This window comes from Monodon monoceros, unplaced genomic scaffold, assembly GCF_005190385.1.
Source record: "Monodon monoceros isolate NGI ecotype Baffin Bay Population unplaced genomic scaffold, NGI_Narwhal_1 Super_Scaffold_21, whole genome shotgun sequence".
In the NCBI taxonomy this organism is placed as follows: Eukaryota; Metazoa; Chordata; class Mammalia; order Artiodactyla; family Monodontidae; genus Monodon; species Monodon monoceros.
The window spans coordinates 141,236,566-141,259,036 of NW_021703778.1; positions in this window are offsets into that span (position 1 = coordinate 141,236,566).

The following is a 22,471-nucleotide window of genomic DNA, read 5'->3' on the forward strand; positions in this document are numbered from 1 at the left end:
CACACACACACACACACACACACACACACACACACACACGGGAAAAGCAAGTTACTCAACTCTACCTGACCTTGTGCAAGTTATGTAGCCTCTTTGGGACTCAGTTTCCTCATTACTAAAATGACAGGGTTAGGCTAGATAACTGCCAAGCCCCTTCTCGCACTGACATTTCGGAACAGTGATGACCCTGGGCGGGTATCGGGTCAGGGGAGAAGCAGGTCTGCCTGTCAGGCAGCCGGACAGCTCTGTTATTAGGGAATCAAGCAGACTGCAGTTCTAGGGGGATGACCAGGGGCGCAGTGCGCACTAAAATCAGTCCTGGCAATCCCCAGGGGCAACCCTGGCAGCAATCAAAGCAATGGGATATGAAGAATTTGGAAATCTTTAGGAGGGATCAGAGAAAGACATCATAAGGATTAAAGCCTTGGAAAATGGGTCCTCTGAGGAAAAGCTAAATACATGGAATTCCTTGGGTTAAAGAAGGGCATATTAAGATGGATCTAGCCTCGAGCTCCTGGCATTTGAGCGAACGTCTTAAAGAGATTGCAGCAGTCTTAGACAAAGCACTTTTTGCTGTGAAGACGAGACCTACTCGAGCTAGATCATAGAAATCCACAGTCAGAAACCCCAGTGCCACCAGGACTCAGGGGAACAGAGAGCTGTGAGGAGCTCAGCCAGCCCTCCCTTAGTGACTTTATGTTCTGCACGTTCTCCAAACCTCTGCTCTCCACTTCTTACACTTGCCACTTCACTGCAGAAAGGTCAGCTCACAGCCGAGCATCACAGCCCCCACTTCATAGCCACATTTTCAACGTCAGTGTCCAATTGGCCCAATCTGTCTACTTCCAATCCTAGATTCCCCTGAAAGGGTTTATTTATCCTAGCTCATGTTTTTGAGTCAGGCCATCCCAATCGCTGGTCATCATTGGTGGGTCACCAATGAGTGGATGCCCACCCCTGGTCAAATCATGGGAGATGGGGAGATGGGTCATGTGCTTTGGGGCAGGCTGTTTAGGGCACATTTCCTCAGATCAGCGTGTGGGCAGACCAGCCATGGGCAACGTCTTCAGCAAAGGGACCAACTGTCTTAATCTGACACTGATACGAGAATAAAATAAGTCTGACCCTGAGCTCGTATACAGGAGAAAGTTGTCATAGCACTTCTTAGGACCCTCTTTGAAATAATGTGAGACTCCTCCTGCCTCGAGGCAGCCTGACAGAGCTCTGCCTTGAGGCGGTGGCCTGGCCTGCAGGGCCTCTGAGAGTCCCCTCTGGCCTGTTAGCCTGGGAGAATAGAAAGTCACTTCTCCTAGTGGAGCCTAATTTCTCTGTCTGAACTTTGCTGATGGGAGATCAGCTATTTGAGGACTTTACAAAGCACCAAATCTGATTAACCACAGAAAGAGTTTCAATGCTTAACCAGAAGATACCAGAAGCAACCCAAGGACTTTTAGGCCCTCCCAGGTTGGCCTGGCCTGTTTGCATCCATTTTGAATATCCAGTTTCTACCTAGAATCAGCATACAACCCAGTTCCTTTGAGTCACTGTCCTTCCTTTTTTTTTTTTTTTTTTGTGGTATGCGGGCCTCTCACTGCTGTGGCCTCTCCCGTTGCGGAGCACAGACTCCGGACGCGCAGGCTCAGCGGCCATGGCTCACGGGCCCAGCCGCTCCGTGGCATGTGGGATCTTCCCGGACCGGGGCATGAACCCGTGTCCCCTGCATCGACAGGCGGACTCTTAACCACTGCACCACCAGGGAAGCCCATGTCCTTCCATTTTTTGATGCTACATGTAGCTCTTCTGCTCAGCATCCTGCCTGGAAATCCCCATCATCTTCCAGCACATAGAATATGAGACATTCATGAACAAGTGGGCAGGGTCATTGTTCGTGGTCTTTTTCCTGTGCTGGGTCTCATCACACTACCAGCCTCACATATAGGCTGGCAAAAAATCCACTGGCCTCAAATGCAAGGGCCATGAGAACATAGGGTTCAAATGAGAGTAAGGCTTCATCTACCCAGACACCTCACTATCTAAAATCAGACCAGAACCTGGGGACGAGCCAAGTGACGTCCAAGTGGCCAAAATGATCTGCATAGGCTTATACTGGTTTAGCACATAATTCAAAGCAACTGTCCTCAGAGAACTAGGTGAACTATTACCCTCTAAGAAAGATGGGATGAATCCTATAGGAATAGGAAAGGCTAAATTCCTCGCTCACATTCTGTTTACTTTCTGTTTACACAGAATTGTAATAAGTTTGCATATCTGTTTTCTCAACCCAGAACAAGCTAAAAAAAGTTAGGTCATGAAGTAAAGTGGCATGCTCCCTGATAAAACGTAGACCCAGGAACACCCAAAGCACAGCAATCGTAAGCTGTGCTCGGGATAGAGACAAATGGCCACACATATCTCAAAGGTTTGGGGCCCGCTGGAATAACAGCACGGTGACTAAAGTTTATCAAAATTATTCTGAGCATAACAACAATGTTAAATTAAAATCAGCATATTCCATCTTAAAACCTGGGAGGCATGTGAGTGTCTTTTTGTTTTTTAGAAAGATTTCCATCCAAAATGATTACAGTTTAAATGTAATGTTTCAAAGGGCAAACCTTTAGCTAGCTGGAAAGCTCCACTAACCAGAATAATACGTTGCTTTCTGGATAACTGAAGTTTTATTATAGCTCCATTTAAACTCTCTAGACTTTTTCCTAAAGGGCAGTGGGGCATTTAGTCAGCCGGGGAAATGCTGCTGCCTTGACTTATGTGCTATTGGGAATAAAGCAACAGGGGCTTAAGGAGGTTTTACTGTATTTGGTTTGCAGGCTTCGTTTGGCACCATCTCTTTAAAAGGCTGCCTGCCTTTGAACTAATCCTCTATTTATAATCCAGCTGGAGAAAGGCCTCGGCAATATATACAAATTCCTAGGATTTACAGAGTGCTGCTCACGTAGCTCTGAGCCCCCATGCGGAGCCCCTGCCTCGGCCCTCACTCTCCAGAAAGCCTCCTGCCCCCTCGCCAACACATCTCGGTGCCGTGGCCCATGGGCATGCCCAGGAATGCACCCGCCTTCTTGATGGAGAGCACAGGGCTCGTCCAGGGACAAGGGCATGAGCTGGATTAGGCTCGGTAAACACCATCGCTCACTCTTGACGGCCTGCGCTGTTCAGACGCCCTTTCCTAAGGGCCTGGGGTTGAGGCTCCGTGCACTGCTCTCCCCTATCAAGCCGTTCTTTTCTTATAACTCACTCACTCCCCAAAACGACACCAACTTCACATTTTCCTTTTCCCCCCTCACACAAATTATTGCAAGTCATGGCAGTCTAAATATAGCCCCCGGTCTCTTTTCCAGATGCTGAGGTCTTGACATTTTCCTGATGTCTCTCCAGCTGCCTCTCTGCTCTTGCTTTCCTTTCTCCTTCTTTCTCGCCTTTTTTTCCTCCCTGATACTCCTACCCTCTGCCTCCCAGGCTCCTCTTGTCTTTCCTGCGTCCTCAATTCAAAGGAAAGTTCTAGAAGCAAGGCCTGGAACCTGGCCAGCCCTCTCCCCAGATCTCCAGCAGTGCTAGCAGTGGAGTGGGGATATAATCGAAGGAAGAGGCAGGAAACACAGAGTCCTCTAGGACCCTCAGCAATGAACTCCCAAGAGTCCTTGCCACCCCTTCAGTTACTTGCTCTGTCCAGGGGCCATTTCACCTCCATCCCTCCCCACACCCCTCTGGGCTTCTTCTTGGGTCCTGGGCTCCAAAGAGTGGCTGGTCACTTCCTCCACTTAGGAACCTCCTGTGTTACTGAAGAATAGCCACTAGGACTCACTTCAGCCATCGCTTCCTTGAGGTTAAACAATATAAATTCCTTTGCCTTTCATCACCAGGCCTAGGCATCCAGCGCTTTAATCATTTTCATAGATTCCGTCTGTACCGACTCCAAGTTAGCCGTATCCCGCCAGTAGGATATGAAGCTGGGCCTCGAGTCCTCTGCCCTAATACAGGTTGACCCCTGCTGTGCATGTGTATTGGAGGAATTCACCCGGTACTTCTCAATCACAGGCCTCTGTCTGATTAAAAAAGAGGTGCTACAGTGGAGATGTGTGTTCATGCCGAGCTTGACATCTACACCAATGGTATAATACAGGTTCTTTTCCGCAGTGAAAGCAAATTTTAATACAAGTATGTATTTTATTCCATCCTTTTCAACATACTCGCTCACTATTGGTCAGCTTTCTTCAATTCTAACTATAGAATTCTAACAATTCTAAAGCGACCCACATGCTATAGAGATGGGGATTGTATAATACTATTAGTCAGTCTGTTCATTTACTTGTTAGATACCTCTTTAAGCCAAGCACTGCAGGTAAAAAGATAGAAATAAGAATTCACCTCAAGAGACACACATTCTAGTACAGAGTGGCTCAACCTCAGCACTATTACTATTTGGGGCTGGATAATTCTTTGTTGTGGGCCTGTCCTGTGCATTGTAGGATGTTTAGCAGCATCCCTGGCCTCTACCCTGTAGATCCAGTGACAGTCCTCCCCAAAGTTGTGACAATCAAATACGTCTCCAGACATGGCCAAATGTCCCCTGAAGGCAAAATCACCCCTGGGAGATAGACAAATATGAAATTGATGGTTACAGTTCAGAGAAGCCTTACAATAGAGGACTGTACGTGGAGTAAGGGCATTTTAGCTGCGTTCTAAAGGATGGATACAAGTTTTCTGGGTAATGACAATATTACGGGGAGGAGATTCCAGGCGGAGGGAATGGCACGTGCGAAGGCATGGGGCATCAGAAAACAGTTCAGCGTGCCTGGTGTGGCAGGTGCCTGGGGAAGAACAGGTAATGAGGATGAATTGGGGCTGGCCCCAGTTTATAAAGGGCCTTGTGTGGGTAAGATGCTTGCACGTGATCCTAGCGATGAGGGAAAACAAGATTTTTAAGCTGGGGAGTGTTCATGAACGGATGCATTTTTGGCACGATGGGATGGTGAGGGGGAGAAGCTATGGTGGTAGTTCAGGAAGAGATGATGTGAGCTTGAATTAAGGCAGCGGTGCTTTGGAAGTGAAGGAAGAGGCAGGATTTGGGAGCTCTTTCTGAGACAGAACACGCAGGTCTCAGACACAGCAGATGGGGGACAGAGAGAGAGAATAGAGTTGGACGTGACCCTGGTGCTTCAGAGTGGATGGAATCCTTCTGTGTGAGTCTTAGAATCGAGGCCTTTTTTCTAACCTGGAAACACTCTGGAGTTTGCACAGTGCCCGCCTCCCAGGGGAAGAAGCAGCCTTGGAAATACGTTTACATTGGGGAGTGTTTACATTAAGCCTTCTTCCTCGCCTGCCTTTAGACCAGGCTCGTGGGAGGTATCTGGTGGAAAGAACCCAACCTTCAGGAATTGGGTTTAAGGGACCGAGCTTCTTGTTTTGTCACCAGCGGCACCTGGCAGTCAGATGACTCTGAGCCTCAGTTTGTCCATTTGCGATGGAAGGAGAACCCGCCGCCCCTCCCCCTGCCGCACCAGGACGTGGTGAGTGTGAACAGGGCAGCTTCTGTGGGTGGTTCGGACCCCCGTAGGTACTTGGCACTTAATGCTGCAGTTGGCCAGGATCGTGAGTGGCTGTAATCAGGCCTGATGGAAAGGCCCCTGACTCCACCGCGGCCTTGAGCAGTTGCCAGCCCCGTGACCAGCCTGCTTTGACACTTGCCTGCAAATTCTTTTTTTCAGGGTGTCTGCTTCCTGCAAACAGTCTTCCCCAAACCTTCTCGGGCTCCAAGAAGGCCCCCTTTGGCTGTGCCTCCCACTGTCCTTCATGGTCCCCCAGCACAGTGAGAAGCTGAGACAATCCCACTCCATTTGGTTTCATGCAAACCCTCCCGTCCGACTCCCCTCACTGCCTTCCCAGTTAAATTAGAGGGAAAGGAAAGAGTAGCCTGGGATAGAAGGAGCTGAGAGGCTAGCCCAGTTGGCCAGTCATGATGGGCTCAGGCCCGCTATGCAGCACCTCTCCTGGCAGCTACTCTGCAAGGTGGGTGGATGGTACCGGGAGGGAAATGGTGGGTGTGAGTATGTGTGTGCGTATGAGTGTGTGTGTGTGTGCGCGCTCACTGCCCCTCGCTCCCAGGAGCCCCAGCACTGATGGTGATCTCCCTCAATGCACGAACAAGGGGCTGCATTGTTAGCCTGCCTGTCTCTTGGTTTCTGATTCACCCCGGGCCACTGCAGCCTGAGCAGGTTCGCAGCTGCTCAGGGATATACTTTCCAGCACATTTAGGACTTGGAACAGCCCCAGGTTTCAGGAACACATGGTGAGGGGGGAAGGGAGGGGGCTCGAATGGACTCGGAAGGGGGGAAGTGAGCTGCTTCTTTCTTTCTTCAAGACGAAGCTCCATTTTCATCATCTGATAGCAGGAACAGCATCTGAGGACGGCGGATGAATTGCAAACCTGTGCAGGTCGGGGGAGAGGGCAGGCGAGTGGGGGGAGGGGGGCAGATGGATTTCATCCTGGCTGAGGTCTTCTCGTGCAGCCCCGGCCCCTCTGACACGCAGTTCCTGCTCCAGTTACAGGCCCCGCCCAGCCCTGGCCTGCCTGCTGGGAGCCTGGGAGCCTCTCGCCGCACCGGAAGTCAGCCCCTGGGACCGAGCCTCTGACTTCCAACCAACCCCCAAGGCCAAGGGACAGGAGAGGAGCCGGAGGCTGGCCCTCAGATCCAGGGTCCTGGGGGAGCACCAGTGTCAGCGGGCCTGGTTGTACAAATGAGTGGTGTCTCCTCTCTCCGTCCTGGTGTCTTGTTAAGGAGGGAATAGAGACGATGCTGAATAGTGGTGGTACTTTCCCAGCTCCAGCATCAGCTCTTTTTCTCCCAGGCAGTTAACTGTCTCACAGCAGACAGGATCCAGGTGACACTGCTGTCCCTGCATTCAGCCCCATTCAACCCCAACCATTCATCCGTCCGTCTAATGTCTGTTCAGGTTCTTCTTAGTGCCAAGCACGGTCCAGGCACTGGCTCTTAGCAAGGAACAGAGAAAGGTCCTTGCCTTCGGGGAGCCCTGGTTAACGGAGAACCCAAAGGAAGAGGTCCATGCGTCTAGCACAGAACGAAGGGGCTCGGTCAGGGCGAGTCCAGATCTGAGACCCTCAGTTCCTGTGAGAGACCTGGCGACCTGCTCACGAGGCTTCAGGCAGCCTCCTTCTCTGCCACCATCTAGCTGGGTGACCCGGAGCCAGTTTCTCCGTGCCCATCAGTCATCTCAATCTACCAGAGGAGATGGTCCTCGGGGGTCCCACCTGCCTCCCAGGATGGTGGCGAGACTCAGGTAAGACTGTGCACACGACTCTTTGGCAAAACGCACAGCTTTGTCTAATTCTCATATTCTGCGGCTCCCTCTTTTCCCAGTCGGGTAACTGAGGGTGACTGTCCATCCCACACGAGCCAGTGTGAGAACAGGGAGGCCCACGTGTGACGCTGGAGCTTGCCGCCCCCCCCCCGGGCCCCCCCGGCCCCCGCCGGCCCCGACCTCTCTGGGCAGAGCTGCACAGGGCTGGCCTCTGTGCGGGGCTCGGAGCAGATCCCGGGCTCCCAGACAGAGCCCCTTTCTCCACGCTCTTGCACAAAGCTCACTCACAGAGCCTATTCAGAGGGCTGAGGGATTGAAAGGGCGACCTTTGGGCCTGCCTCAGTGGGCGAGGGAGCTAGGCCGCACAGCCCTGCTACCCTGAGGGATCGGCCGGGCCCTGATTCTGCACAGACACAGCAAGGAAGGTGCAGAGGGGCCCGAGGACAGGGCTGAGTGCCTGGCCCCTGACCCCTCTGCTCTGCAGGGCTCCCATTCGTTCCCAGAGCCAGTGAATAATTACCACCCACCCGTCGGGGACTGATGAGGTGGGCAGGGAGAGGGTATAGGGCATAGGTGTTTGGAGACTAGCTGAGTTTGTAGCTGAATAAAATGGTTTGGACGGCATGGCTAAAAAGGATAGCGAGTCAGCACAGCTCAGTCACAGCTCTGCCTAATAGAAATTACTGTGAAGATGGAAGCTTCCATATGTACCCGCTCCGCCTGACAGCTGCTAGCCGTACATGGTTATTGAGCACTGAAATGTAGCTGGTGGGACCGAGGAACTGAGCTTTTTGTTTAATTGAATTAATCGAGTCGCCGGGCTAGGGACGTCCCCATTGGTCAGTGCTGGTCTAGTGGAGAGGGGTCACTGAGGCTCTGAAGCCACACAGACCAGGTTCACATCCTGACTGTAACTCACTGCTGTGTGACTGAGGCGTGTTGCTGGACTTCTCTGACTCAGTTTCCCCATTATTAAATATATGGTTGAATAATGATACTAAGTGAGCCTGGTGGGGACCAGGTTTCTGAGTAGTCTGGCTCCGACCCCAGGGGGCCAGCTCATAGGAGCAGAGATGAGCTGGCACCTGCCTCGGCCAGGACACATCCTCCCCCAGCACGGGTCAGTCTGGGCGCTTCAGCATCTGAGTTTGGGAGGAGGAAACAGATCCAGCCTTCTCCCTCCTAGGTCTGTACTTCACGGAGTGAGGCCTGTGTTGGCGAGCCTGCTGTTCCCCGGGCTGGACCGTGATCAGGTTAAGAGGAAGTTTCCCTCCCTGGTCCCCTGCTGCCAGCTGCTTTCCTCCTAAGCCATTCACCTGTGCCAACTTTTCTTTTTCCTACACTCGCGTCAAAACTTACCAGTCCCACAGGCATCCTGGTAAGACTCTGCTCATTATTTTCCCAAGTGGCAATTGCCTTACCCTGGTCCCAGACACTGATGTCTTCCTAAGATCTGACCCTGGACTTTCCAAGGAGCCCATGGCCACTGCAGGACTCCAGGAGGAGGAGTGTCAAGCAATGTGGAAAAGGAGGGAGGTTCTGGGCCAGGTGGGCAGGTGAGATGAGGTGGGAAGGGCTCCCCAAGCCACTCGCTGAGGGCAGCCTCATTCTCTGCCTTTTCCCATGGGAGTCTCTGAGCCAGCATCCTGGAGACCTCGGGACACTCAGCCCCAGCCAGCCCTGACAGACCTGTCCCCATGGTGCATGGTGCATGGCACAGGGGTTCATTTAGATGACAAGGACCCCTGACCTCCTTCCGCTAGTGACGATGACCAGGCAGGAGAGCTGGCAAATGCCAGGGAGCCAAAAGACACAAAGAGAAATGGCCCTTATGGTGCTAAGAATGGTGAAGTTTGGTCTCCCCATCACCCCTTCATCTCAGGTGTGTCAAGAGAATCTGCTCACCCCTACTTCACAATCCCAATCCCAATCCCTCTACAAAGAGGAGAGGGAAAGAACTCAACTCCATCTACAGAGGGGAAGACAGAGGTCCTGAAAGTCACCTAGAGACTCAGCATTGGCTTTCTCTTTCCCTCCCACCCACCTCCCATAGGGTCACCATCTCTACCACCACCACCACCCTCATCACCATTTACTAGGTATTTATGAAGTGCCCAGTTTTGTGTGGAGCATGCTTTGTTATATTGTTCCATCCTGTGTGAAGTAGGTATCATTATCCCCATTTCACAGATGGAGAAACTGAGGATCAGAGAAATTACTAACTTATCCAGAATCACACATCTCCTTTGAGGAGGGAGAGAAGATGTGAAGCCCAGGCTGTCACTCTCCGCAAAACTGCACGAACCATCAAGAGAGAGAAGCATGAGGGAGGAAAGCTGGTGGGGTGGTCTCTCCTCCATAATGTGCTACGGAGCCCAGAACAAAGTCTGCTGCCGGTGGATGTGGCCGTGCTGCCTGGAGCGAGTGCGCGCGCAGAGAGCGGAGAGCCGGCAGGAAAAACGCTGCAGAACCAGCTGCAGAAGCAGAAGCCTGCGGAGCTTCTTTCCAGGGCCTTTTCCTCCAGGCCAGCCTGTTCCACTGGAAAAACAACCTCCCCTGCCTGGAGACTTGGGGCCGGCTGGGCCACCTTCTGGTCTGTCTTCATTCAGATCCCATTTCTCCCCTCCCCGGGAGGTGGGGGAGGGAGTCACACTGGGGAGGGCGAGGGTGAGGCTGAAGTCTTCATCTGTCCCCCTTTAAGCCAAGCAAAGAAAAATAGCCCTTTGCCAAGATCTTTCATCTCAGTCATTTACTCTCGCAGATGTTTTCTGCAATATAAACAAGAAGCAAAGAATGTTGGGGAGGAGAGGAGGGCGGGAGGAGAAGGAAGAGTGAATCGACAGCTTTGAAATCTGGGCCTGCGGAGGGCAGGAAGCAGGCCCTCGGCAGGGTCCCTACTGCCCTCAGAGAGTGGGCAACCTCGGGTCGCTGCACCGGGCCAAGCGGAGGGTCACTTCCCAGGGTTTCTTTGAAAGGAGGCTCTAGAGAAGTGGTCCCTGGAGTGGGTGGTCTCCTCACACAGCCTCCCTGTTGCCTGGTACCTGACACATGCAAAGCAGCTTCTGGGGCCTCTGGGCTCAACCTGGAGCCAGGCCCTGCTGGGACACACACCTGCCCACCTAGTGCTGCCGGCGCACTGGGCGAGGCCTGGGGGCAGGGATGCTCAGCCTGCTTCCAGCGGTTCTGTCAGCAAGAGCGACGGGAGGCAGGGGGACCCGCCAAGAGAAATGGGATTTGGTTGTGCCAAGAGGAGAAAGAATCTTGGGCTGGATTGGGTTGGAGGAGCACATCGTACAGAGGATAAGGAAATAAATCCAGGAAGTCAGATGTCTCTAAACTCAAAATGCCATAGGATTCCTATTGATGTCAGTAGCTCTTAAACGAAACTCAGATGCCTAAGGGGGCTGGCAGGAACCCAGAGGCGTGAAGCTAGGTGGACTGCCATGGCCCGGAGAAGGTCCGTCTAAAAGAGGGCCAGCCACAGCTCAGTGACAGTCGAACATTTAAGAGAGCCCAGAAATTCAGAGTAAAATCTCCGGGGTTGTTTTTTTTTCTAATATTTGCAGTAGTTTAAAACAAAACAACAACAAACCTCGCTGTCGGCCACATGAGACATGCCTATGGGCAGTTTTAGTTTGTGAATCACGAGTCTGAGTCTTTTGCAGCATGTTGGTTGAATGAGTGAATGAATGAACACTTTTCTGTTTACTCCTCCTTCTCTTGAATTAAAGAGATTTGTGAGAGGAAGGTTGAAAAGAAATCAAGCAGCGAGCTTTTATTGGGTGCCTACTGTCTCCCCAAGATGGAGCTAAACATTGTGATGGATTCAGAAAATCAGATGACCTGGTCCCAGCCCTCGAGGGTTTGCTCTGGGGTTGGGGAGACACAGTGACGCAGGAAAGGAGACCAACCCTGACAGTACTTGCCTGTGTGGTACAGAATGTTCAGGCGATGGGGAGAAACCAGACACCGCCTCCCAGACCTCAGCAAATGGGTGGCATACCCGCTCATTCAGGCTGATGGTGAATTCTAAAACTGGAAGGCTTCTCGCCCCACCCAGGACATTGAGAACCCTACAGAATCAGGACCCAGAAGCACAGAAACAGGAGGCCCTGCCCGCTAAGAAAAAGTGGCTGCCCTACTAGCGCCACCCACCTCCCCACCCCTACTGCCACCAAATTATGGGTAGGGTCTTCAAGGAAAAGTTATGGGCTGGGGGTGGAGAGGGGATGAGCCAAGCACGGGCCATAGAGGAGAGGCTGCCACTTAGGAAGGAGTGATAGGCAGGCCTCGTTCTCAGCAGCCTTTGGGAAGGAAAGAGGACAGATTTCACATAAGGGCCCACGAGGTTTCTGGGCACCCATGGTTTCCTGCCTATGTCCGCAGCTTTGAGCTCCTTGCAAGGAAGAGAAGGAAAAGGGAACCAACTTTGGGTTGACCCCAGGCTCCACCCATATTAGCCCCTGTATGTCTCACAACACGCTGCTGGGCAGAAGACAGACAGGGCAGCCGGCTCCCTGAGGACGGGAACAGCGTCTGACCTCTGCTCACCTGCACGGGGCCCACACCCAAGAGCTGAGTGAATTATCTGAAGTCTCCAAGCCAGACATGGCCAAGAGGAGACTCCAACCCAGGTTGGCCTGACCCCAAAGCCCAGGCTCTTTCCATTCCACTGGGGAAACCTGAATTCCCCAAGGTTCTCAAACAGTTACCGGGTGTGCTCCGTCATCATTGATCACGGCTGATGGATTGTTGGTGGGAAGGAAGTACAGTTTGCAAACATTACTCATGCAGCCGGGCATTTGGATTCACCAGAGATCCTTTGAAACAATACAGGCCTCCTTTTCACTCGGTGCCCCAGTGTCCTCTGCACCAACCCTTGGCTGGCACATCTCTAGGGAGAGAGCCCCACGAGCTCACGCCCCACTCTGACCGCCAGCAGGCTGAGCTCCGATTCGCCTCTCTTTAGGCTTCAGCCGCTGGGCACGGTGCTTGCTTTCAGCACAACACAGACAAGGCACCTTGAAGACCTCTCTCTTGTTGGCTCTTTTATCTGCCGCTCCTTTTCTTTCACACGTTCCTCATGTGATACTCTCTCAGACACCCTCCCCCATCCCCAGGCCTCTCCCCAAATGCAGTACCATTTCTTTGTGCTTCTCCTTTAAAAGTGATTCTCCCTCTGGCCTTCCAGGTGGGACGGACCAGTAAAGGGTCCAGTAAGAGAAATTCCTCCCTGTCCTCAATGCTCTTCTTCAGTTAATGTCACCTTAAATCACACCAGTTTTCTTGGTAAGCATGTAGGTCGATTCATCTCAAGTTGACCATCAACGTAAACCCACAAGTCTTTCACATCCTCCCATCGGAGATTTTGTAGTTCCATTTGTTTTGCCCCAAGGTTCCAGATGTACCTTTCACCCTATTATTTTTCATCATATTATATTTAGCCAGAATTCCTCCAATCTCCCTGTCAGGATTTGGGGAGATTTTAATTCTTTAATCCAAAGTATGAACTACTTTAATCCAAAGTTAGAACTACTTCTAACTACAAGTAGGTAAGCCTGATCTCTGATGGTTCTTCCTAGTCTCTGATGGAACTGTTGAAATGTAAGGGCTATGGGAGAGCTTTGGGACACTGGTGGGACCGTCTGTCCAGGCTGACATTCATCTATCTGTGTTTTAGGGCCAGTCACTCAGCACATCCCCAGCCGCTCTATTTATGCTGTCTTCCAGGCCTCTTTGTGTGCCATAGGTACCTGCTCTGCTGCCTACTGCAATGCCATAAACTCCCAGCTTAGGAATCCCATGGCCTCCCTAAAAGGGCAACTGGTAGACCAACTCTTTTCTTGGTGACTCCATGCTGATTCCCAATGGCCAGCATTTTCTTTCTGAAGTCTTTAGAAGACATTCCTTTACCTGTAGATGAAAGAGATTACCCCTGAATCCCAGAGAAGAAGCTGCCCTCAGACAGCCAGGCTTGTTAGCTCATTGTGCTGGGCATGTCCATCTCTCCTCCAGATCCCCTCTCCGTCCTTCTCCCCCAGCTCTGTGCCCCAGGAGGCTGACTTTGAGGATGGCATCATTGGGTGCCCTTGCCCTCTGGCTTCAGTTGGGTTCAGCAAATGAGAGGCACCAAGAGACGGGAGGGTGGGGCAATGTCAGGGGTATGTATTCCCTTGGTTTCTCTCTACCAGCCCCTACTTGGCTGTGTCCCTCTACTGTCCCTCTACCCAAGACCATAGCTCCATTCAGCTCTCTCCTAAGGCACTTTCTCTCATGCCTCTCTCCCTCTGTCCACACAGGCCCTCACTCCTGCCAGCCCTGGAAGGCTTCACCATGTCTTGTTAGTTTCCTTTAACCTTACTCAACCTGTAAGTCCTCCCATTTCTAAATTCTCCTTAATTAACCCTTTGGAGCGTGCCCTCTCTCTCCTGCCAGGATGTGGATGGAAGCACTCCTATTCTGAATCATGTTGCCTAAAGACTTAGGACAACAGGTATGTGGGGGGTTGTGTAGGTGTCGGTGAGAACAGCATAGTGGTTAATTGCACAGAATTTGTTGTCTAACCAAATGGGGTTGAATTCTATCTCCACCATTTTCTCGTTTTGTGGCTATTTAACTTCGTGAGCCTCTGCTTGCTCTTCTGTAAAATGGGAGCAGTAATCCCTCCTCACAATTTCATTGCAAGGACTTGATGAGATTATATTTGTAAAACACTGAGTTTAGCATCAAATTATAGTGCATCGCTCTATTAATGAGAGCTATCCTAGATTATATTAAGGGAAAATCCATCAACACCCATAGAGAGTGTTGCTTTGGCACTAGGATGAGCTAGCCCATTTGCCACGAGGTTTTACTAGCTATGGCTACAGGGGAATTTGGACCTCAGGTAATCTGCCCACACACTACAGGAGAAAGAAAACGTAAACATTTTTGTTGTTGTTATTTTAGTAGCTGGAGAAGCTGTCAGTTCTATTACTTATTTTCAAGAGAAGTTTTAGCAAAGAATACTCTAGGAGGCTGTTTTTTACATTCTATCTGAACCCCTTTCCTATCCCTTATTTGGCATGATCTTAAAGTCCCCCAACCACAAAGCACGATTCCTACGTGTTTAAGCCCCAGAAACGTGGTGTCCTTTCGCCTGCCCTTGCAGAGCTTCCTCCCACCCCAACCTCCCCCCAATGATGTTCTTACCAAAATAAGGCTCAGAAGAGAATCTCTTAACTCTGTCCAAAAGCTAAGCCCAAGAGAGGTCAAAGGTTCTCTGGTCAGTCACATTTCACCCAACTATTTTTAGCTGGCGTAGGGTGAAACAAGTTTCCCCAAAGATCTGGGCCCTGTGAAAGTTGGAAATTCTGCCAAGATGGAGGAATACAGCTCTCCCTATTGGAAGAGAGAGAACAATTCCTTCCTTCATCGCCCCAGGGTATCCATTTGCTACCAACGAATCTTCCACCTGCTCTGTGTTGCTTGCGTTTGATCACATTGGGTTGGTCTGCTTATTTGCTGTTCCAACCCCAGCCTTTACTACTGAGCCTTTCCCATGGAGCTGTCAATGTGTCAACTCATCCTGTGGACCATCTCGTGCCATGTTATCCTCCAGCTCCTGTGTTGAAAGCTTGCCGGGTTTCTGGAGTCTCAACCTGGACACACTTCTTTTTCCAGCCAGTGCACCTCACTCCTTGTTTCTCTCTTCTGAGAGCCCCAAGCTCGGCCGTGCCCCTCTGTCTTTTCAGCCCCTTACTCCCACATGGCTACATCAAGGGCAAGCATCTTCCTGCCCAGAGATATCTGCCCTTCCACATAGTCCTACGTGACCTTCCACTCTCTGACCTCTGTTGCTGGAATCCCTTGAGTTAGAACACCAGAGATGTTTCCATGAATTTTAAGGCTTATATTGGCAAGGCATAAGGAGAAGGGAGTGAGGGACCAAGCTCCGAGTTTCTGCCTGACCCCAGATTGCTGCTGAGGGCAATGCCATGGGAAGGTGACCTCCCCACAGGCCCGGGTGCTATCCCAGTGCGATGACACCATTGGAGACTCAGTGTCAGCTCTTCTGTTCCTCCACTCTTCAGGCAGGATACTGGGCAGATGGAAATTGAGTTTCAAGTTAAAGCATGTGGATAGAACTCCATTCAGTGATTTATGGTCTAGGCCGGGGTTTTCAAAACTGTATAAAAAAGTATTCCTGGTCAAGTTCCTTATTAGTCATATGTGTGAAATGGAAACATCACTTTGTCAGAAATATACTCCCCCCACCTCCTCCCCAGCTATGTCTATAATCAGGTTCTGGAAATAGAGCTGGGTGTTGGGAAAGGGACTTAAGGGAAGGACACTTTACTAATAGAACTTGCATCACCCTGGCAGTGGCAGCTGCACCAAGCACTAATGGAAAGAGGTCCCGGGGCAGTCAAAAGAAGGATAAAGCAACTTCATGCTGGCCTTGCCCCCAGAGGTGTTTTTCCATAAATAAATAGATGATGAATGTTTAAGCTTTCTCATTTGTCATTTTTAACTATTCAGCATTCATCTACTCTTCTGGTACCCAAGCCCCCTTTTCTTCTTGGGGAACCCCACCCTGTCCTCTGTTCTCGGTCCATGAGATTCCAGGGCAGCTCCAGATGAAGCACATGACCCAGGCCTAAGCCAATCAGTGGAGCCTGTTCTCCTGGGCATAGTGATTAGTTTAGAAACTGCCATCTGATCAAACAGATTCAATAAGATACCTTGAGGTTTTCCCTAGGATTTCTGGGAAAGAGGCTCACTCTTTTCCCTTGAACCTCAAATCTGAGAGGTGTAGGGCCTGGAACTGTGGTTATTTTTCTGTCATGTGAAAACTGAGTCTGAAGCCAACACAGCAGAGAGCAGAGCTGAGAGATGGAAAGTAATCAAGTCCTGACAACATATTCTTTTAGCCCTGAATCCAGTTGTGTCTGATGCTAGCCCTCAGGATCTTTTGGTTGCAGGGACCATTACATTTCCTTTTCCTAAAGCAGTTTGAGGCAGATTTCCTGGCCCTAGTTGACAGTTGTTGTTTAAAAGAACATATATGATTTAAATGGAACTAAAAGAAAGGAGGCAGAGCCAGCACTAGGCCTGTAATTTGCAAGCACAATCTGTGGCTCAGGTGCAGAGACGGAGGCTTATCACACGCTTTAATGCGAGGAGAACACACAAGGATGTACTCAGACAGGAAGAGGAAGAGCCCCAGACAGGAAGTTGCCCCAGCAAACACCACCTCTTTAGAATTGAAATTACTAAAACACCATACCATTTCTATTGAGTTTAGTCTGTGTTGCACCCCACTTGGTGTATTTAACGCAATAGTAAATACTGCTACTTTAGTAAAACTCCCCCATTTATATGGTTACAACTTGTAATTCCCTATAATTTACTCCTTTTCCTTATGAATTAATAAAAATGTCTATTAATCCATGAAAAGACTTCTAATTTAATCTGACTTCTCCCTCATTGTACTTATCGGAGTTCTTTAGAGAAACAGAACCAATGGGAGGTAGAGATAGAGATAGAAGACAAGAGAGAGATTGAGAGAGAGAGTTTTTTCTTAATTGGCAGCAGGCAGCCTGGATTCAGGTAAGAGTTGATGTTACAGTCTTGAGTCCAAAGGTTGGACACTCAGGCAGAATTTCTATGTTGCAATTTGGAGGCAGAATTCCTTCTTCTTCAGGGAACCTCAGCCTTTGCTCTTAAGGCCTTCAACTGCCTGGATGAGGCCCACCCACATTATGGAAGGTCATCTGCTTTACTTAAAATCAGTTGATTGCAAATGTTAATCACATCCAAAAAATACCTTCACAGAAATACCTAGACTAGTGTTTGACCGGATAGCTGGGCACCACAGCCTAGCCAAGTTGACACATCAAATTAACCATCGCACCCAGCTTGAGCCAATATTTCCGGCTCATCCACATATTAGTGAGGGTTCAACTCTGGATTCTCAAGCCAATACCAAGGTGGACACTGCAAATAACTTCCTCTCGTCAAAGTTCTATTAGTTCCCAGCATAGAAAATCCATAATGATCACTCAGTTCAGTCTGGACTGAATGCATGTGGGATCTTCCCGGACCGGGGCACGAACCCGTGTCCCCTGCATCGGCAGGCGGACTCTCAACCACTGCGCCACCAGGGAAGCCCAGCTCTTATTTATTAAATCTCCCTTGGTTTACTTTTCACTGTTTGCAGAATTCCCTTCCTAACACTATCCCAGAAAAGCACTTGAGCCTTGCCCCATGGCCCCCAAGTGGTTGAGGACGTGACCACTGTGTCCTAGTTGAAGGCAACCCAGCCTTGGGGTGTTGGCATGAGGCACCTCCAGCAGGAGAAAGGATTTGCCCCATGAGTTCTGCCTGTAGGAGAGCCTCAAGTGAAGCAGTCATGAAGAAGACATTTCACCCGGCCTGGGTCTGCTAGGGAAACTGACCCGTGGTCCCCATAAGCACAAGTTACTACAAATCCCTGTGCTTTCAACCAAAGGGCCTCGCCCTGCCTTCTGAAGGTCTAGGATACATCTACTTACACTATAAGCCAAGTACTTATTTTTATTCTCTCCAGTTACCTGCTCTAGGTTCCATCTTGGCATCCAGCCCTGCATTATGCTCCAGGATGTCTCCTTGAAGGAGCTACATCCCTGCGCCCGGGGGGAATGGTGGTGGGCAATCAGCAGGCCCTGTCGGTCCACAGTATGGCTCTGCCTACAGCCTCGTAAGAGGTTTTTCTGAGGATGTTCTTTAGGCTTTGGTGCTACGGCTGATGATACCAGGTCAAAGCCTCCAATGATGCCTGCTCATCCCAAATCTTACATTTCCCAGACTCCCTTGCAGTTAGGTCGAAGCCATGTGACTGATTCTGACCAAAAAGACGTGGACAGGAGTGATATCAGCCACTTTAAAGGCCCTTAAAAGCATCCCAGTAACCCTCCTGTTCTGTCTTCCCTGACTACAGCAACCTGGATGTCACAAGTTTCAGATGGCGTAACAACTGAGATGTGAGGGTGTGTTTGTTACTGCAACACAGCCTTGCCCATGTTGACTAATGCAGAGCATAAGAAGGAGTGTTCCTCTGACCCATGGCCCTCCTCAGCTCAGGGAGCCATCTCACAGATGGGGGCTGTTCCCCAGCATCTCTCCCAACCTCTGATGGAACAACCTTGGACGTCTGCTGCGCTGATGGTAGCAGGTCAGGAGCAGCATCCTTGTGTCTACAGCTGCCCAGGATCTACTCTGTGGCCAAATCTCTACAGAAAGTCTCAAACTGGTGAAGTAATTGAACCACAGTAGGCTCTCCTGAAAAGGCTTTCACAGCTTTGAGCTTGGTTAGAAGGAAAGAGAGGACTTCAGGCCCTAAACTGTGTGGAATCCTTTCCATTTTAGTTGAAGATATCCTTGCTGGCGTTTAAAAACAGTCTTATCTGTTGAGAATTCATGCAACTTAAAGTTCCTACATTACAGAAAGCCTACCAGGCCTGCCATGCCGTGTGACCCATGCATGTGGGTGGGGCTGCTTGGTATTTTCATACTGTTGGAAACAGTGGCCTTGTTGATCTCAGAGAGTCCCAGATTAAGCAGATTTCACTATTTTTAATCTCTCCAGAAATAAGCAAAGAAGAGAGGCCTCATTGCAAACAGACTGAACTTTACATAGGAAATACGTAGGTCCCCCGAGGCACCTAGAAAGTGTCTGAAACCCTGACGGCCTCCTCTCCTCCCCCACTCCATGACTCCCCTCTCCAGAGCCTGTAGGCCCTGCACCCAGGGAGGCCTGGGAGAGGCAGGAGGGCTTGGAATCAGGAGTTCAGCTCTGGCCTTGGACTGCCCAAACCAGCCCAGCCAGCCCTTTGGGGGGGGTGGGGGGGTGGGCGTGGTTTGCATGAGAAACAGGGAGATATTTTGCCCACAACTTGAACCGTGGCCTGGGAAGACTCTTTGTTCTCTCATCCCCATTACTTCGGGTTTTCTGGTCCTTCTCTACTCTGCACTTGTCAAACTCCAGGCATGGGGAGGATTTCAAATAGCACCATCAAGCCTCACACACACACACACACACACACACACACACACGCGCGCGCACTGCAATCCCATTTGCCACACAGCCCTGGGATTTGTGGCCAAGTGTGGCCCAGTAAGAGCATCTAACAGGTCACATGGCCCCCAGCCTTCCCCACAAACTCCAGTGTTAAAGCCCCAGCCAGAACCCTGGGCCTTGCTGGCAGCTGTGCCTCTGCGTCACTGTGGGAGGCAGGATGAAGCCCTGTAGCCTGCTGTGCCTCAGTTTCCCTGCCTGTCAGTTTGGACAACCATGACCACAGCTAATTCTGAATTGTCTGCCTGCTGGTGGGACCAAGCACTGGAGGGGGCTCAGATTTATGGCACGGAAGTCCCAGAATGAGTCAAAGAAGAGAGAGACCAAAATAGCTCGGGAGCCGAGGGCCCAGAAAGGCAGCCAGAGATTAGACACACTGCAGAGAGAACCATCCCTATGACTTTATTGAGGGCTCTTGCTCATAAACAGCCAGTGTGTTATTTTAACTTCCACAGACCAGGCCAATGCTTGCCCAGGAGGGGAAGTTTGGAATTGGAGCCATCCGTGGGCCCTGCTGCTGCTAAGGTCACCCCAGGAGCTGGGGCTCTTCCAAAGGAAATCAGCATGGGGCTCCAGGGCTTGGCAAAATGGCTGGACAGATGGACATGTCTGAGTGAGAAAGTCATGGTTCTGAGGCAGGGAGGAGTGGCAAGTGGCCCCCCCCCCGCCCCGCCCGCTGCACCTCTGCTGGTGGGAGCAAGTCTTTGTTTATGGGGAATTTCTGCTGAAAAGTCCTTCCCTTACTTTTGCTTCTTGATCTCACGAAACCATGTAGAGGGCAGTGGGCCAGGAGCACAGACATAGAAAAGGCCCGAGAACTGCTGCCGCAGTTCCCATCCTTGGGAGCCCCCAGTCCGCAGCCAGCCCCAGCCGTGCCTTTCCCTCTCACATCCTGGCCTCACATCCTCTGTCTCATCACAGCATCCACCTGGCCCTCCTGGCCATGTGCTCCTTTGCATCTCCCCTTTCACGCGGAGAGCAGCGCTGGCAGGTGCCTTCCACCCTCATCCTTCCCTGGAGCTTCAGGCAACAATGAAACTCGATTCAAGTTTGCCAGCGACGTTGTCCAAAGCCACTCCTGCCCTTTTGTAGATAGGGGCTCACACATATCTCATTTCAGCCCTGAAGACCCCTTTTTCCCCTCTCACTGTCTGCTCTCAACCAGCCATCCATTTCCCGCTCATCTCTGCTGAAATGCTCCCAGCCAAGTCGAGCCAAGCCAAGCAGCTGTCTGTGGGTTCACAGACCCTCCAAGGATGAGGGTCTCTTCTGTGGCTACCAGATTGTACCCTGATGCCAGCCAACTCCTGGCATCTGCCACTGGCCCTCCCAAGATGGTAGCCTGGGGAGACACAGCCCAAACCCTTGATCCAGTCTCTTCCCAGTCCAGCTCTGTTGGCAAAATGAAATTCCCTGATGAAGAAAAGTCAGCCTGGACTGCCCATGATGCACCGGTGCTAACTGGGCAAACCACGTGTCCTGGGCTGGTCAGTGATTGGGGGCTTACTAGTGGGCCAGTATAAGGAAGGAGGTAGGAGGAAGAAGTCCAGGGCAAGTGTCAGATCTGGGGACAAGCCATTCATTGCTGGCAACATGTCTCTATCTGGAAAACAGCACACAGGAACACAGTGAAAAAGCAGCTTTTAAAGGCCTCCGTGATGTAACCCCATCCCACCACAGCTCCAGTCTGCTCTGAAAGCCTTCCCCCACCTGAATTCCGCCTTGGCCAGACATACAAACCCACCCTACATCCTATTCATTCCTGCTCTCTGTCCTTGCTCCTTCCATTCCCTTCGCTCACAATATCTATCTAGATTTTGCCCATCTTCTAAGGCCCTGTTCCAAGCCTGCCCTCGCCCCAAACCCCAACCCTTGGCCAAACCTCAGAGAAGCCTGGAGCCCACATCCATCTCCTTCTCCACTTGTGGCACTTTTTGTCCACTCTACACAGTTTACTTCTTCATGGATGACCATTTCATATGTTCTCTCTTTCAGATGTGTTGGCCTTTGTCTCCCTGTGTGTCCCCGATCTTGTCCCCAAATTCTTGCCCCAAGGACACCTCCCCAGTGCTCTGAACCCTGTTGGGCCTTAGACAATACTTATGGATTTGATTGGTTATCCAAAAAGGAATTTGAGTGATCAGAAAGATACATAAGCTGGAAGAATGATAGAATATTCGGTGAAACTGAGTGTGGGCCCAGGTGGTCCTGCTTAGGGGAAGTGGTATAATGGGTTTTCCTTTCTAGGCTGACCTCTGATAGTCCTAGGATCCCACAGAGGCCCATGGAAGGCGGTGGTTGGGTGAACAGTGTTCTGCAACCCAAAGGCACCATAAATGCAAAGGAGAGAGCTGAGCAATGTTAGCTTCACAACTCCGGGTGATGAGAACGGTATTTATAGACTCAGTGACATGTTTGAAGCAGTGAGTCCCAGAGGCTAATATTTTAAGCTGGACATCCTGAGACCCTGACGTTCTGTTTTTATTCTCCTCCCCATCCTTCCCTCCTGTAACCCCTGGAACTTTCCATGCAGTTTGAACAAGAGCATGAAACCTCTATTGTTTCTCAATCCTTACTAGTGCTAGGGAAGGATTGAAAAACTGCTTTGTGGAAGGATGACTGGTGATGAGTGGAAAACATTCTGAGGCCTCAAAATGACATTTGCCATTACACCGAAACTTGCAGCAGAGAATTTCAAAATTCTAGGCAGAGAGGAAGGCCTATCTGCCCTCGGAGGACTCCAAGGGCAATGGGGCTGGGAGCAGGGACAGTAAGTCCTTGTTTGCAGACGAACCCATCTGAGCCCAGAGGGTCCAGACTGTCTACAGCCACCTATTTAAGAATTTTCTTTCTCTCGAGACCATTTTTATATTGGATAAAATTTCCTGAGGAAAATCTATAAACAGAGGGTGGGAACCTAAAACTACTATTTATATGGCCCAGAATACAAATGGAGAAATCAGTGTTTTCCCTCAGAGCAATCTAGAAAGTACTAGCCAAAGAACAAATTACAAACAGCTACACAAGCATGAGGGAAGTCCC